The sequence below is a fragment of the Heterodontus francisci genome, chromosome 20 (assembly GCF_036365525.1).
Source record: "Heterodontus francisci isolate sHetFra1 chromosome 20, sHetFra1.hap1, whole genome shotgun sequence".
NCBI lineage: Eukaryota > Metazoa > Chordata > Chondrichthyes > Heterodontiformes > Heterodontidae > Heterodontus > Heterodontus francisci.
Window position 1 is genome coordinate 69296368 of NC_090390.1, and position 18796 is coordinate 69315163.

The 18796-nt window shown below is 42.1% G+C and overlaps 1 protein-coding gene across 3 annotated transcripts in view; it reads right to left on the reverse strand.

Moving 5' to 3' along the window:
- The window catches only part of fam204a (family with sequence similarity 204 member A), an 88076-nt gene extending 69769 nt beyond the window's left edge, over positions 1-18307 (reverse strand). The window contains exon 1 of one of the 3 annotated variants that reach the window (XM_068052989.1): positions 18143-18307. The gene's annotated coding sequence lies outside the window, so the exon portion shown is untranslated. The remainder of the gene's footprint in view (positions 1-18142) is intronic. The other 2 variants (XM_068052988.1, XM_068052987.1) reach the window with 2 other exon arrangements.
- Positions 18308-18796: the final 489 nt, after the last annotated feature.

Consider the following 18796-nt stretch of genomic DNA (forward strand, 5'->3'; position numbering starts at 1 on the left):
TATCCTTGGGGATTTATTTGTTTTGAGCTTTTTAGCCTGTCTAGTTCAATCTCATTATATCAAAGACATTCATTTTGCCTGGGTTATCTCTTTTTAAGGGCATACTGCTCATGTCCTCTCTCGTGACTATTTGGAGGAAGAAATCATTTAAAATTTTTACTAACTTGCGCTCATCCTCTGTTTCAAGTCCATTTGCATCTTCGTATGGTTCTCACCTCTTCCCTTACTGTTGTAGAACTGAAATAATCTCTGTCATGTTTTACCTCTACACATTTTGGGCTCCTCTAATTAGCCTTTCAATGTAACTACAAAAATAAACAATGATATTAAATTTAGACAGGCTGGTGGGCTGTCATCATAAAATAATTTGCAGCGAGCAATACAAATGGAGATATCTCTCAGTGGAATGGAATCCCCTGCCTGAACATTGTAGATGCTGTGCACAGGCAGGCATTCATGTTTAGGATACTGGGAGCAGACAGCACAATCATGTAGTTCTTGTATCCTGTTTTTATAGCTAATCTGTATTCACCACCATGCACTTTATCTGAAAAACCTACACTAAATACAAATGTTCATTTAGCATAAACAATATACATGCATAGACTCTCATGATAGTTCAATGCCCATACAATCCCTTAAGTTCCATAAATCCACTGCTCAGTGTGCAGCTGAGCCATACAGCCAAGCATATCCCAGTTTTGATTCCTGATCTGTGCTGAGTTTTCTGCTTCTACCGAGAGCCAGTAGGTGCTCTATGATTGACTTCAATGTTATTAAAATTGGGGACAAGAAAAAACAGTCAACCGAGCGTTGCTCTCCTGATTGCCGATTGTGCTAATATTCTACTGCTCTTTCCAGTGATTCCTGCTGGTAAATCTACATGTGCCATTGTTCAGAACAGGATTAGACTCAACTGTAATGCCCCTACAGTTGAACAACCTTTCATCACTCACTACCCAGGTTCACACATGCAGAATAGCCATGTTGGTATGGTACTAGAGGATCACTGATGAAGGGTACAAGCCTGAAATATCAGAAGAGTCTGTTTTGTTTCACAGATATTGACCCTGAAATCATATCCCAGCATGAATTAGCCATTTTAGGAAAGGAGAGAAAACCAAATGGAGAAGGAAAAAAATGCAGTCTAGCTACACCAAGCAGAACATGCTTCTGATATCACCCACGAAACTAAGTACCATAACAAATGTGCCGCCTCATTACATATGCAGATAGCTTCCCTTGCAGTGTAATAATCTTAAACTATCTTTGACTGCTCCCACATCCAATGTTGACGGGGTATTTGCATAATTGCTTGAATTTTCACAGAAACTGAAATTTGAATTTAAGAATTAATTTATATTCACTGTAATAAGTTATTTGTAAGAACATTTGCTCTTTGATTTAGAGTTTCATTGTTAACCCTTTTGTCAACAACATCTTGATTTGAATGACTTGCTCTCTGGGCATTTTTCAGCTGCCCTGCTAAACTACTAATAATTTAAACAAAAACATTTTACAATGGTGTAGCAGTTATGAATCAGATGAATGCAGTTCAGTAAGAATTTCCAAGAAAAAATGTCAAAACTCAACATAAAGCAAGTTTCACAAAGAACATCACAACCAGCAGAGCTCAGTGGTCGGAAAACATCAATGGTCCCAGAACATACTGGAAATATGCAATGGTCAATTAACATCTGTAAAGAAAACAGGCAGGTCATGGCATTTTGGGTGTCTCCTGATGAAGGAGACAAGCCCAAAACATCATAACTTGTCTCGAATTGGAAGTGACTAGTGGCGTCCCACAAGGTTCTGTGCTGGGGCCTCAACTATTCACTATATTTATTAATGACATATAATGCAATAGCGAGTCATATATCCGAGTTTGCCGATGAAGCAAAGATTGATGGCATTGCAAGTAGTGTAGATGGGACCATATAATTACAAAAAGAGACACTGATAGATTAAATGAGTGGGTAAAACTGTGCCTGATGGATTATAACCTAAATTAAGCATGAGATTATCTATTTTGGACCAAGAAAGGATAGATGGATATTATTTAAATAGTGAAAAGCTAGGAACAGTGGCAGTCCAAAGAAATTTTGGAGTCCATGTAAACAGATCATTAAAATGTAGTGGTGAGATACAAAAGATACTCAAAAAGACTAATTGAGTGCTCACCTTTATAACTAGAGGATTAGAATATAAAAGGGGAGGACGTTTTACTACAGCTTTATAAAGCCCTGGTTAGACCACATCTGAAATACTGTATATAGTTCTGGGCACTGCATCTTAGAAAGGATATAATGGCCTCGGAAGGAATGCAGCACTGATTCACCAGAATGTTACCAGAGCTCTAAGGATTAGATTATGAGGAGAAATTATATAAAGTAGGCTTGTATTCTCTGGTATACAGAAGGTTTGATTTGATTGAGGTATTTAGAACTTTGAAAGGAATTGACAAGGTAGGTAGAGGAGAAACTTTTACTGCTTGTGGGAGAATCTAGGAAAAGGGGTCATAACATTAAAATCACAGCCAAGCCATTCAGGAGAGAAGTTATGAAACATTTCTTCACCCAAAGGATGACAGAAGTCTGGAATTCTCTCCCACAAAAAGAAGTAGATACTAGCTCAATTGATCATTTTAAATCCGTGATCGATAAAATTTTGCTACCCAAGGGTATAAAAGAAAATGGAGTCAACAACAATTTATATTTATACAGCACCTTAAACGTAATAAAACATCTCAAGGCACTTCACAGAAGCATTATAAAACAAAATTTGACTTTGAGATATTAGGGCAGGTAACCAAAAACTTGGTTTTAAAGAACATCTTAAAGGAGAAAAGTGAGGTGGAGAGCGGAAAGGTTTAGGGAGGGAATTCCAGAACTTAGGGCCTAGGCAGCTGAAGGCACAGCGACAAATGGAGGAAGAATTAAAATCAGGGTAGTTCAAGAGACCAGAATTTGAGGAGCAAATATATCTCGGATCATTGTGGCACTGGAGGAGATTAAAGAAAAAGGGAAGGGCAAGGCCTTGGAAAGATTTAAAAACAAGGATCAGAATTTTAAAAAATTTGTGTGTTACTTAACTAGGAGCCAATGTACATTAGCCAGCGCACAGATGATGGATGAATAAGGCTTGTTACAAGTTAGGACATGGCTAGCAGAGTTTTAGATAACCTCAAGTTTATGGAAGGTCGAATGTGGAGGTCAGTCAGGAGTTCATTGGAGTAGTCAAGTCTTGAGGTAACAAAAGCAAGGTTGAGGCAGGGGTGGAGTCAGGTGATGTTAATGGAGGTGGAAATAAGTGGTCTTAGTGATGGCACAAATATGGAGTTGAAAGCTCACTTCAGTTTCAAATATGACACCAAGGTTGTGAAGAGTCTGGTTCAGCTTCAGACAGTTGCCAGGGAGACAGACGGAATTGGTGGCTAGGGAACAGAGCTTGTGGCAGGGACCAAAGAAAATGACTTTGGTATTCCCAATATTTAGTTGGAGGAAATTTCTGCTCATCTCGTGCTGGATGTCGGACAAACAATCTAACAGTTTAGAGAATGTGGAATGCTCGAGAGTGGTGGTGGTGTGGTAGAGCTGGGTGCCGTCAGCATACATGTGGCGCCTGATGCTATGTCTTCAGATGATGATGTCGAGGCAGCATATAGATGAGACATAGAAGGGGACAAGGATAGATCCTTGGGGGACAACAGAGATAATGTTCGGCAGCGGGAAGAGAAACCATTGCAAGTGATTCTTTGGCTGTGATTATATGGGTAAGAATGGAACCAGGTGAGAGCAGTCCCACCCCTGGATGATGGTGGAGAGGCACTGGAGGAGGACGGTGTGGTCAACCATGTCAAAGGCTGCAGACAGATAGAGGATGAGGAGGAATAGGTTATCTTTGTCTCAGTCACCTGGGATGTAATTTGTGACTTTGATAAAAGCCGTTTCAGTACAATGACAGGGGTGGCAACCTGATTAGAGGGATTCAAACATGGAGTTTTAGGAAAGCGGGGCATGGCTTTTGGAGGACTGGAGAGAAAAGGGGAGGTTGGAAGGATGGAGAGGTCAAAGGTTGTTTTTTTTGAGGACAGGGATAATGATGGCAAATTTGAAGGAAACTTCAAGCCAGTGAATGCAGGAGCTAAGTTACAGATCAGACATGATCTCACTGAATGGTGGAATAGGCTCAAGGGACTCAATGGTCTACTCTTGTTCATGTGTTCCTATGTCTATTCACTTCTCGGCTGTTGATGGACCTGTGTATTTCATCTTTCATTTCATATTTCTAACACTTAGAGTTTTTGTTTTTATTTTAATCTGCATATTCAAACCTGTAAAGTGCAAAGATTAACACATCTGCAAAGCAGCAAGATTTATTTTTGTTCAAGATTAACTTGCAGCAGTTAGCATTATCTGATTTCAGATTTTCTAAGGAGCATGCAGGGGACAGTGCCCCTGAAAGTTTTGTTTTTACAATTATAAGGGAAAAATTGCCAATAACTACTTACAGTTATGGACAGTTATGTTTCCATAAGCAACAAGTTAGCTTCTTTTTGGCTTCAGAATAAGCCTATTTAGCACTTTCCTACAGGAACTGTTAAACAGATCAAAAAACAAATTTCTGTTGTTTATTAAAACCTACCGGAAAGGGACATATCAAATTAGACATGATTCCACATTAGCACAGGACTGCTTTCTTAGCTCCATTTACTGGCCTTGAAGGATCCTTCAATTCTGCCATCATGAACCATCTCCTCAAAAATCCAACATGACTTCTCCATTCTTGCAAACTACTCCCCACCTGTAATCTCCCCTTTTCTTTGGGTAACTTTTAGTTTATTTCATTAAAAATATTAATAAGACAATTATAAATTGGATGGATAATAATTGTGCAGCATATGTTCTTTTATATTTTACATTGAGTTAAATAATGCCAATATGTATCCAGTGTAAGTACATAGCCTGAAAGTTTCTATTCATCTATATATTTTTGTGCCTGGAATTTTCTTCATGGTTGGTTCAGTGCTTATAGTTTTTGTGTTTTCCTAACTTTGTAATGGCCTATTTTCTCTTTGTTCATTTCATCAATCATAAATTGCAGTGTATGCAAATATGGGAACTATTCTGAACCAGCAATATCCTACCGTAGACTTGAATGACCTGTTAATCTGTTTATCGCTGGCTCCTTTAAATAATACTGCCAACACTGCCCAGAGATCACAGGATGGTTCTGGTCAGAAATGGAAAATATCATACAAGTTTGGGTGGATTGCTCTTCTGCATTGGGTTTAAGACATACTGTTTTCGACAGAGAGAGCTTTGCTCCACATCTTACTGCATTTTACTTGGCCTGGGAGTGCTTGATGCTGATAATAGTCCCTGAAATATAAAGTGTTCCATTCCCTGGCATTAACATCTTTCAACTTGATGAGCACAAATTTAAGAAAACATATAGTTAATAGCTCTCGTATGCAGTGACAAGCTACATAAAATAACTTGCTGCAATATACTCATCACTGTTTGTTCTGTATGACTTACAAGAGCAGTATTCTGGAGATGGACTGCCATTAAAATTAATGGAATTAAATTTTTTAAAAGCTGATTTCTTTTAAACAGGCACAATGGGCCAAATGGCCTCCGGCACTGTATCATTGTATGATCGGATATTTGTACATCTTAAATATCTGTGGTATCAATGTCACAGTAACACTTTACAGCTACAATATCTTTCTTTCCTTATTTTCTTTTCCATATTTCCACAACAGCTAATCTTCCATTGAAGTCAGAAATACATTGTTTTAAAACAGAAGCGTTATACCCCAATTGCCTTTCCCAATAGATGTTAACCTTGAAGAACGTGGTCTTGTGCTAATGTGGAGTTGTGCCTAATTTGATATGTCCCTTCACAATAGGTTTTAACAAACAGAAATTTGATTTTCGACCTGCTTAACAATCCATGTAGGAAAATGCCAAAGAGGCTCATTCTGAAGCCAATAAAATGCTAATTGCTAAACTTCATCAACTTTGCTTCCAATTTCCACCCTTCTCTCACTTTTACATGGTCCATCTCCGACACTTCCCTTCTCCGACTTCTGTGTCTCCATCTCTGGGGATTGGTTGTCCACTAATATTCATTATAAGCCCACGGACCCCAACAGTTTCCTTGACTACACTTCTTCACACCCTGCCTCCTGTAAGGACTCTATTCCATTCTCCCACTTTCTCCGTCTCCGATGCATCTGCTTTGATGATGCAACCTTCTACAACAGCGCCTCTGCTATGTCTTCCTTTTTCCTCAACCGAGGATTCCCCCCAATGTGGTTGACAGGGCCTTCACCCATGTCCGACCCATTTCCTGCACTTCTGTCCTCATGCCTTCCCCTCCCTCCCAGAACAGTGACAGGGTTCCCCTTGTCCTCACTTTCCACCCCACCAGCCTCCACATCCAGAGGATCATCCTCCGCCATCTCCAGCGTGATGGCACTACCAAACATATCTTCTCCTCCCCTCCCAGCATTCCAAAGGGATTGTTCACTCCGCGACACCCTGGTCCACTCCTCCATTTACCCCCGACATCTCATCTCCTTCTCACGGCACCTTCCCAAGCAATTGCAGGAGGTGTAATACCTGTCCTTTTACCTCCTCTCTCCTCACTATCTAAAGCCCCAAACACTCCTTTCAGGTGAAGCAGCAATTTACTTGTACTTCTTTCAATTTAGTATACTGTATTCGCTGCTCGCAATGCGGGAGACCAAATGCAGGTTGGGTGACTGTTTTGCAGAGCACCTCCGCTCAGTTCAAAAGCATGACCCTGAGCTTCCAGTTGCTTGCCATTTCAACCCTCCACCTCCACCCCCCTCCCCCCTCACCGCTCTCATGCCAACATTTCTGTCTTTGGCCTGCTCCAGTGAACATCAACTCAAGCTCGAGAAGCAACACCCGATCTTTCGATTAGGCACTCTCCAGCTTTGCGGACTGAACATTGAGTTCAATAACTTCAGAGCATGACTGTCATTTTTTTTTTATTAAGTGTTTTATGTTTTAACCATGTGTCTGCTCTTCATGTAGTCAGAGCTGCTCATTGTTCTGCTATTAGCACTCTCTCTGGACTAATGCTTTTTCTTTCACCACAAGCATTAACACACACTTTGCCTTTGTCCCAGGACAGTTTTGTTATTTAATCTCCCTCTGCCCTATCAAACACCTTCCCCTTTGTTGTCTCCCCTACCCCCCTCCCCTTCACTTGCTTAAAACCTAATTTTTTTCTAACCTTTGCTAGTTCTGATGACAGATCACAGACCTGAAACATTAACTTTGCTTCTCTCTCCACAGACACTGCCAAACCCGCTGAGTATTTCCAGCACCTTGTTTTGTTTCAGATTTCCAGCATCTGCAGTAATTTGCTTTTATTTAAGATGCTAATTGCTGCTGCTTAGGAGAACATAACTGTCCAAAAAGAAACCTGAACTTTGTAAGTAGTTTTCAGTAAGACGGCCTCACATGTTCATGCTGTAAACTACTCCTACTCACTGTATAAACATAATCCTACACATTACACTACATATCCCTTTGATTTTAAGTATGTTTGAGATACACAATTCATTTGTAACTGTTACAGAACCAAAATTTATACTTGTAAAAGTTATTCTTTTTAGAATTAAATGTGTTTCTGGTGACGAATGTCATAATCATTGCCGTTGGCAGAATAGTGGTGATGATATCTTCACTAGATTATTAAATATGACAGATTACTACTGGATTGGATTCTTGAGAAGTAACATTTCATGGGATCTTGCTGTTCAGGTTTAATATATTCAGGTCACACTGTTTTGTTGAATATTATTCACTGCAAACACACCAATGCCTTAACAGAGACCCAACAGGCAGAATTTTCCTGCCCTCATGGTGGCAGGCTTGGACGGGGAATATATTGGGTACCCACATCCAGATGGCTCCCTGTGCATTCCTGCCACTGGGGACATTTCCCAGGGACAGTCAGGAATGCGGATCGACTGTCTGCACCATGGAGGCAGAGCGGACCCTGCATGTGCAGAGGCCGCCAGCTTAATGGCGGCAGGCCAGAGGCCACTGGAGTCACAGCCTCCATCCCCCAAAAGACGGGGATCGTGGGCATCAAGGGTGCTCCGCAAAGCCAATCCATTTGGAGGGGTTTCCCCTCCATGCTGAGGGACCTACCATTTCTCCCCCACCCCGAAATAATTATTTAGTTTTACCTCTGAGGATACTATGTTGAGACGCCCTTGAAGTTTCCTACCAGCCTCAGCAGCGGCCACCTCTCCAGGTAAGGCTGGCGAGGCTCCAGAGCTGCTGGCCCTGACAGATCCTGCAGTATTGAGAAGAAGAACAAAGAACAGTACAGCACAGGAACAGGCCATTCGGCCCTCCAAGCCTGCGCCGATCTTGATGCCTGCCTAAAACCTTCTGCACTTCCAGGGTCCGTATCCCTCTATTCCCTTCCTATTCATGTATTTGTCAAGGTGCCTCTTAAACGTCTCTATGGTACCTGCTTCCACCACCTCCCCCAGCAACAAGTTCCAGACACTCACCACCCTCTGTGTAAAGAACTTGCCTCGCACATCCCATTTAAACTTTGCCCCTCGCACCTTAAACCTATGTCCCCTAGTAACTGACTCTTCCAACCTGGGAAAAAGCTTCTGACTATCCACTCTGTCCATGCCGCTCATAACTTTGTAAACCTCTATCATGTTGCCCCTCCACCTCCGTCGTTCCAGTGAAAACAATTCGAGTTTATCCAACCTCTCCTCATAGCTAATGCCCTCCAGACCAGGCAACATCCCGCTAAACCTCTCTGTACCCTCTCCAAAGCCTCCACATCCTTCTGGTAGTGTGGCAACCAGAATTGCACGCCTGCCTGTTGTCTTTAATTGGATGGCGAGTGTGGAGGTGGACAATTAGGAGGCTACCTCCAGGAAGATTGCTGGTGTGTCCTTCCTGCAAGTGCAGACTCAGGACCCCTATTTGGTCCTGATGCAAGGGTCCCAAAACCGGTGGAAAAATCCTGCCTAACAACTCTACATTCTTGGTTAAAAAAAAACTGTTGAGCATGGGGTACAGCAGTTAGTGAAAATATACTGTATGATAAGTGAAACATAGCCTGCAGAGCAAAGTCATTGCTCAAGAATCCAATCCAGTAGTAATCTGACATTTAATCATCTAGTAAAGATATATTCACAATTCTGCCAATGGCAATGGTTATGTCATTTATCACCAGAAATAAAAAGTGGGTCTACATTTTTACGATTACAAAAAGTACTGAATACTTTAAGAGATGATTATTGAGCAGTCCAACCTAGGGACATTGTTACTTGGAGTATAACCTTTCTGCAGAACCTTGGCTGTGTATGGATGCTGAAACCTCCCAATCGATCCTCCTGTTTAATCTGCCCTTTATGCTTCCAGAGATTGGACGGATAAAGAAACACGCTAGATTTACATTAGGATTACTAATCTGGAAGAAGGTGTGTGCAAGATTGATAATTCCACTGAGTCTGTCACCCTTCTTCCCAATCTGGTACAAGAACTCAGGCGTGTATTATCACAAACAAATGGATTCAGAGTGTGATATGAGAAGTGCATTATGAGGCTTGGCCAACTGAGAATAGAGTAGTACAGCACAGAATGAAGGCCATTTGGGCCATCAAGTCTGGGCCAGCTCTTTAGGAGCAATCCCCACTCTTTCTCCATATGCCTGCCATTTTTTCTCCTTCAAATACTTATCCAGTTCCCTTTGAAGGCTACTATTGCATCTGTATCCAACATCCTATCAGTCAGTGAATTCCAAATCCTAACTACTCGTTGTATAAAAAAGTTTCTACTCATGTCGCCTCTGGTTCCTTTGCCAAACACCTAAAATCTATGCCCTCTGCTGATTGACCCTTCAGCCATTGGAAACATTTTCACTTTATTTACTCTATCTGAACACTATGATTTTAAACACCTCTATCAAATCTCCTCTTAGCCTGCTCTTCCACATTCTTCTCTGCTGCTCTCTTCTCAATCTATCTTGATTTTTCTCTGCCTTTATTCCTGAGTTTCTGATCTTTTCTCTCTGTCCCCATCTCCCACCTCCAATAATCCTATTCCTTCTCTAGAAGTTGACAGTCAGCTAAATCTTGCAACCAGGTTTGCACATAGCAATTTCTCCACTATTTGAACATGTAACCCATTTCCGATGGGACGTTGTGTTTAGGGATTTAAAAATTCAACTCTTTCTAATAAACTTTCTTTAAGCCAAAACCATGCTTAAAATAAGATCAGAGACTCTTTAAAAGCCAAATCACTGGTGCCATATGACAAAACAAAACAAAACAAAGACAAAACAAAAGAAATAACAGTACAGCACAGGAACAGGCCAATCGGCCCTCCAAGCCTGCGCCGATCTTGATGCCTGCCGAAACTAACACCTTCTGCACTTCCGGGGCCCATATCCCTCTATTCCCTTCCTATTCATATATTTGTCAAGATGTCTCTTAAACGTTGCTATCGTATCTGCTTCCACCACCTCCCCTGGCAGCAAGTTCCAGGCACTCACCACCCTCTGTGTAAAAAACTTGCCTCGCACATCCCCTCTAAACTTTGCCCCTCGCACCTTAAACCTATGTCCCCTAGTAACTGACTCTTCCAACCTGGGAAAAAGCTTCTGACTATCCACTCTGTCCATGCCGCTCATAACTTTGTAAACCTCTATCATGTCACCCCTCCACCTCCGTCGTTCCAGTGAAAACAATCCGAGTTTTTCCAACCTCTCCTCATAGCTAATGCCCTCCAGACCAGGCAACATCCTGGTAAACCTCTTCTGTACCCTCTCCAAAGCCTCCACGTCCTTCCGGTAGTGTGGCGACCAGAATTGCACGCAATATTCTAAGTGTGGCCTAACTAAGGTTCTGTACAGCTGCAACATGACTTGCCAATCTTTATACTCTATGCCCCGACCGATGAAGGCAAGCACGCCGTATGCCTTCCTGACTACCTTATCCACCTGCGTTGCCACTTTCAGTGATCTGTGGACCTGTACGCTCAGATCTCTCTGCCTGTCAATACTCCTAAGGGTTCTGCCATTTACTGTATATCTCCCATCTGCATTCGACCTTCCAAAATGCATTACCTCACATTTGTCTGGATTAAACTGACAGTGGATGCGCCAAGAACTGCAGCATATGAGTGTGTACAACCAGAGGGCTCTTCTAAAGTTTGGACCCCAAGCCCATTAGACCATAAAAATATAAGAAACGGGAGAAGTAGGCCATTCAGCCTTTCGAACCTACTCTGTCTTTCAATATGACCATGACCAGGCTACCATATTCCCTTTTCGAGGCTGTAGCTCTTGCTTCGGAAGCATTACTCTATTGAAAACTAGGGTTCCCATACTTGTTGGATCATAAGCATGTCACTTGTAAAACAGAAGTAGTCAAACTTGAATACTGTGGGTTGTGCAGTTTGATTAATATGCTCACCATTGGCACTTAGGGAGAAATTTTACAGAAATGCAGCTATTGGCAGCTTGTATCTGAGTTTGGTAATTTGGACAATAATCTGTGTATAGCCTGAGTAAGGAAAAGGCTGTGACGAACCTAATATTATCTCTTTCCATTCTTTCACGAGAAGTTAAATCAACTAATTTATTGAAAAAAGAAAACAAAAACAGTGAACACAAACTACCATGTTGTGAAGCTGTTTAAAACATAAGGATGGAAGAATACTTCTTCCCAAGAGATCTTTCAGCAATTAATGTCAAATTTCATTCAGCAGAATAATGCCGAAGCATTCGCAACCATCTTTAGCCAGAAGTGCCAAATGGATGATCCATTTCGGCCATTTCCGGAGGACCCTAGCATCACTGATGCCTGTCATCAGCCAATCCTATTTGCTCCACGTGATATCAAGAAAAGGCTGAAGGCACTGGATACTGCAAAGGCTATGGGTCCTGACAACATTCCGGCTGTAGTACTGAAGACCTATGCTGCAGAACGAGCCACGCCCCTACCCAAACTGTTCCAGTACAGCTACAAAACTGGCATTTACCCAACAACGTGGAAAATTGCCCAAGTACGTCCTACGAACAAAAAGCAGAACAAATGCAATCCGGCCAATTACCATCAGTCTACTCTTGATCATCAGCAAAGTGATGGAAGGTATCGTCGACAGTGCTACCAAGTGCCACTTACTCAGCAATAACCTACTCGTCAATGCTCTGTTTGTGTTTTGCCAGGGCCACTCAGCTCCTGACCTCATTATAACCTCTGTCCAAACATGGATAAAAGAGCTGAACTCAAGAGATGAGGTGAGAGCGATTGCGCCAGATATCAAGGTAGCAATTGACAGAGCATGGCATCAAGGAGCTCTAGCCAAACTGAAGTCAATAGAAATCAAGGGGAAAACTGTCCACTGGTTGGAGTCACACCTAGCACAAAGGAAGATGGTTGTTGTAGCAGGCCAATCATCTCAGACCCAGGACATTGCAGGAGTGCCTCACGGTAGTGTCCCTGGTCAAACCATCTTCAGCTGCTTCATCAATGACCTTCCTTCATCACAAGGTCAGAAGTGGGGATGTTCGCTGATGATTGTACAATGTTCAGTACCATTCGCAACTCCTCAGATACTGAAGCAGACCGTGTCCATATGCAGCAAGATCTGCACAACATTCAGGCTTGGGCTGATGTGTGGTGCAAATGTTACTTGCCACTTAAGTGCCAGACAATGACCATCTCCAACAAGAATGAATCTAACCATCTCCCCATGAGATTCAATGGCATTGCCATCACTGAATCCCCCACTAACAACATCCAGAGAGTTACCGTTGACCAGAAACTGAACTGGAGCAACCACATAAATACTGTAGCTACAAGAGCAGGTCAGAGGCTGGGAATTCTGCAGCGAGTCACCTACCTTCTGACTCCCCAAAGCCTGTCCGCCATCAACAAGGCACAAGTCAGGATTTTGATGGAATACTCTCCACTTGCCTGGATGAGTGCAGCTCCAACAACACTCGGAGCTCGGCACCATCCAGGACAAAGTAGCCTGCTTGATTGCCACCATCTTAAACATTCACCCCCTCCACCACCGAATCATATGGCAGCAACGTGTACCAGATACAAGATGCACTGTAACAACTCACCTAGCCTCCTTCAACAGCACCTTCCAAACCCGCAACCACTTCCACCAAGTAGGACAAGGACGGCAGACGCGTGGGAAAAGCACCACCTGCAAGATCCCCTCCAAGTCAGACACCATCCTGACGTGGAAATATATTGCCATTCCTTCACTGTTGCTGGGTCAAAATCCTGCAACACCATCCTAACAACATTGCAGATACAGCAGTTTAAGAAGGCAGCTCACCACCATCTTCTTGAGGGCAATTAGGTATGGGCAACAAATGCTGGCCTAGCCAGTGATGCCTGCATCCCATGAAAGAATATTTAAAAAAGATTTCACTGCTACATATGTCCACCATAGTGAAACCTTATTTCTCCCACCAGACACATGGACTAAGCATGTTAGATAAATACCTGTCTCAATTTGGGATGTTGGGATTCCAGTTAAAACTGAGAAAATGTCAGGAGCCTGGACTCCACTTCGAGGCCTATACAAAGGATTATCCTCGCAAACTAAAAAACATACTCCCTACAGAACACATTAAAGCGCATAAGTAGGCCATTAAACCAAGTTCCATTCCCCTCAACTCGTTTCTGCTTTTTTCATATCATTTAAAAAATGTGGATTCTGCATCCACCACTCTTTCTGGTAAGGCATTCTATGTAAATAACATGCTTCTACATTTTAAAAAAATCTTCTAAGCCCTCCTGTTATTCTTTTGGTGATGATTTGAAATTCATGCCACTAGTTAACAACTCACTGAGCAATGAAAGTAGGAACGTAGGAACAATAGGCCATTCAGCCCCTCAAGCCTCAGCTGCCAATTAGATCATGATTAGAACCATAGAAAAATTACAGTACAGAAGGAGGCCATTCAGCCCATCATGTCTGTGCCGGCTGAAAAAACTAGCCGCCCAATCTAATTCCACCTTTCAGCACCTGGTTCATAGCCTTGCAGGTTACAGCACTTCAGGTGCATGTCCAGGTACCTTTTAAACGAATTGAGGGTTTCTGCCTCCACCACAGTTCCTGGCAGTGAATTGCAGACACCCACCACCCTCTGGGTGAAAAGGGTTTTCCTCATTTCCTCTCTAAACCTTCTACCAATCGCCTTAAATCTCTGGCCCCTGGTAATTGACCTCTCTGCTGGGGGAAACAGGTCCTTCCTGTCTTCTCAATGTAGGCCCCTCATAATTTTGTACACCTCAATTAAGTCACCCCTCAGTCTCCTCTGTTGTAACAACCCTAGCCTATCCAATCTTTCTTGGTTGATCGGTATTTGTAAATAGTTCCAGTTTCTCTAGTCCCTCCTCATAACGAAATCCTCTCATGCCTGGGATCATTTTAGTGAATCTTTCTGTAACCACTTGATGCTGTTGATATTTTTCCTAAAACTGGATACAATATTCTAATTGCAACTTAACCAATGCTTCGTATAGTTTTAGTATTAATTTAATGCTTTTTTGATCCATGGCTCTATTTATAAAACCTGGCATCTCAGATTTTATTTCAAATCGCTTTATCAACTTTCAAAGATTTGTGTATCTGAATCCCAATACATTCTGTTCCTGTACACCTTTTAAAGTTTTACCATTTTGTATATATATCCGCTCCTTACTCATCCTTCCAAAATGTATCATCGCACATTTCTCTGCAAAAAATGTTATCTTGCCCAATCGACTAAACGTCCACCTTCTTCTGAAGTTGCCAACTGTACTTTTCAGAGATAACAATCCATATTTTTGTATTGTCTGCAAATTTAGATATTTTGTCCCCAATTAAAGGTTATTTTTTATATGTTTAGAACAATGGTTCCAACACTAACCTCTGGATACACCACTATTTATATCCCTGCAATCCAAAAAACATCCATTAAACACTACTCTGTTCCCTGTCCTTGAACCGACTTACTATCCATGTTCCCACACTCTCCTTAATAGCATGTGTCTTTTATTTTACAAGTGTGCCTCTATTGCAACAACCTATCAAATGCCATGTACACAACCATCACAGAATTTCCTTCATCAATAAACTACATTATTACCTCAAAGAGCTCTATTAAACTTGTCAGACACGACTTGCCTTTTACAAATCCACACTGGCTGTTATTCATTAACATACATCTTTCTAGGGGTAATCCTGATTTTATGTTACTAGTTTACCCACCAAAGGTGTTAACAGACTGATTTATAGTTATTCCTTTCCCCCTTTTAAACAAAGGTGTACATTGGCAACCTTCCAGTGTTCTGCACAACTTCCAGATCTAATGATGTTTGAAATACTGTAGCCACAGCCTCTGATATGACTTCCTTCAGTGTTCTTCTACCAATTATTTGGAAGTAACATATTGTAAAATATATAAATATTGCGGCCTGTACATAGTAATTGCCTGCTTTCTGACAGTAATCACTAGATTTAGACAGGGTTAATATAACTGTGGGTGAAGAATTAGTAATATGGAGTCATCCAATTCTTGCAGTGCCTGACATAAATTGAAATGCTATGCATAGGAGTACATGGGACTCCATACAAAACTAAGATCAGTGGCGGAATGAAAAAAATGCAGCACAAGGCAGTGGTCAATGGGAGAGGCCATGAGATGGCAGCACAAAACAGCAGTCAATGAGGGAGCTCAGCTAGAGGCACCAGTCAACAGAAAAATGAAGGGTCACAGAATATGACTGCAGCCTGAAGATGAATGAAGGGCTGCAGCAGTCAATAGGAGAAAGAAAGGATGCATAACAAGACAGCGATCAATGGGAAAATTAAGAGATAGTGGCTAATGAGGGAATGAAGGAACACAGGAACAAGAGTAGGCCATTCAGCCCATTGAGTCCACTGCGGCATTCATCAAGATCATGGCTGATCATCTACCACAATGCCACGTTCCCACCCTATCCCCATATCTGTTAATGTCATTAGTATCCAGATATTTATCAATTTCTGTCTTGAACATGCTCAATGATTGAGCTTCCACAGCCCTCTGGAGTATAGAATTCCAAAGATTCACCACCCTCTGAGCGAAGAATTTCCTTCCCATCTCAGTCTTAAATGGCCTACCCCTTATTCTGAGATGATACCTTCTGGTTCTAGACTCACCAGCCAGAGGAAACATCCTATCTACATCTACCCTGTCATGCCCTGTAAAAATTTTGTAAGTTTCAATGAGATCACCTCTCATTCTTCAAAACTCTAGAGAATACAGGCCCAGTTTCCTCAATCTCGCCATCCCAGGGATTAGTCTGGTAAACCTCCGTTGCATTCCTTCTATGGTAAGTATATCCCTCCTTAGATAAGGAGAGCAAAACTGTACACTATACTCCAGGTGTGGTCTCACCAAGGCTCTATATAATTGCAGCAAGACATTTTTACTCCTGCACTCAAATCCCCTTGTGATGAAGGCCAACATACCATTTGCCTTTCTAATTGCTTGCTGCACCTGCATACTAGCTTTTTGTGACTTATGAACAAAGACACCTAGGTCCCTTTGGACATCAACACCGAAGTGGATAACTTCACACTTATTCACATTATATTCCATCTGCCATGCTCTTGTCCATTCACTAAGCCTGTCCAAGTCCCCTTGAAGCCTCTTGCATCCTCCTCACAACTTACATTTGCTCCTAGTTTTGTGTCATCAGAAAATTTGGAAATATTACATTTGGTTGCCACATCCAAATTATAGATTATGAACAGCTGTGGCCCCAGCACTGATCCTTGTGGTACCCCACTAGTACTAACCTGCCATCTTGAGAATGACCCGTTTATTCCTACTCTGTTTTCTATCTGTTAACCAATTCTCAATTCATACTAGTATACTAGGTTACATTTGCTACTTTCCAGTCTGCAGGAATCTTTCCAGAATCCATAGAATTTTGAAAGATAACAACCAATGCATCCACTCTCTCTATAGCCACCTCCTTCAACTGGGAGTAGCTCATCTGGTCCAGGGGATTTATCAAGCTTCAACCCAGCTTTTTTTTTTTTGAGTACTATCTCTTTATTAATACTAATTTCTTTCAGTTCCTCATTCTCACAAAGTCCCTTGGTTCCCTAGTATTTCTGGGAGATTTTCTGTATCTTCCTCAGTGCAGACGCAAAGTAATTGTTTTGTTTCTCCGCCATTTCCCTATTCTCCATTATACATTCTCTTGTCTCTGCCTGTAATGGACCCATAACTGTCCTTGCTAATCTTAGCACAAGACATCTTTCGATGGGGAAAAAGAGACAGAGTACACAAGAGTGATCAATGGGGGATTGGAAGGTCAGAACATGATGCAACGCTCAATAGAAAAATGAAGAGGGACAGCATGAGACAGCAGCCAACATAGGAATGAAGGAATTGGTCAATGGAGGAAAGAAACAACAGAGCACAAGATAGTGACAATGGAAGACAAGCATAGAAGCAGTGACTACAATCTGGTGATATTGCTATTGAGTAAAAACAAATAATGCTGGAAACACTCAGAAACAACTGTGGAGAGAAAAACAAGAGTTAAAAGGTTACAGATTTGAAAAGTTATCAGAATTGCAAGAGTTAGAAATGTAATAGGTTTTGAGCAAATGAAAGGGGGAAGAGTGGGTAGCATAACAAAAGGGAATGTTTGTGATAGGGTGGAGGGCAGGAGAAATTAAGTAACAAAACGTTTCACGGTGCAAGGCCAAAGGCAGTGGTAATGGGGCAAGTAAAGAAACAAATGATGTATCTAGAGGCGGTGTGAATGGCAAGATAGCAGCTGCCGAACACAAAAGAAAGGAATTAAGAAACAGGAGAAAGAAAAGAGCCAGCAAATAAACACAAAACGAAATGGGGGTAGAGGTTACGATATAAAATTATTGAACTCAAAATGTTGAGTTCAAAAGGCTGTAAAGTGTTCCAGACTGTTTGTTTTGCTTATTTTCCTAACTTCCTTGTTGATTTCCAACGCTTGCACCTAGTAGTTTACAAGTCCACCACTGTACCGATCATACTTAATTTACATGGATCAAACTTGTTTGATTTTTACCTCAGTGGCCAAGAGTGCTACGGCGATGGCACCCGGGAATTAACCTCCTCTAAGATGGCGGCGGCACTTAGCCACCGCGGACCGTTGAACAAATAGTGGAACGAAGGGACAGAATTGGTCGTTCGCGGCGGCCAGATTAGAGCGGCGCACAGTTCCGTCGCAGGGTCACGTGGGGCAGGCATCCTCGATGCGCGCGCAGTACAGGCTCCTGGGCGGAATCAGCAGTAAGTATCGGGTGGAGGAGGGGAGATGGCCATTGTTCCATAGACTTAACTTTCACATGCGATTAACCGTAGTAATTTTAACGTTTGAATCACACTCGTAAATATTCTCTGAGGAGCAATGAGTAGACGTTAGAGGAGTTAAGTTGTGGGTGGTACCAGTACTGTAGGGGATTGGGACTATTGAGAGGTACGATGAGGGGGATTGGGGCTATTGAGGTGCTTTGGGGGTGGAATCTGTTGGGCATTTTAGGAGGGATTGGAGCTATTGAGGAATTCTTTAGGGTATTTTGGGGGGCAATTGAGGGCCACTAAGGATGGAGCTATTGAGGGGAAATTTAGAGGGGTTGGGGGCTGTTGGGCACTTAATGGATTGGGGCTGGTGAGGGGCACTTTGGGGGTGGGGTTATTGGGGCACTGGGTAGTGGAGGTT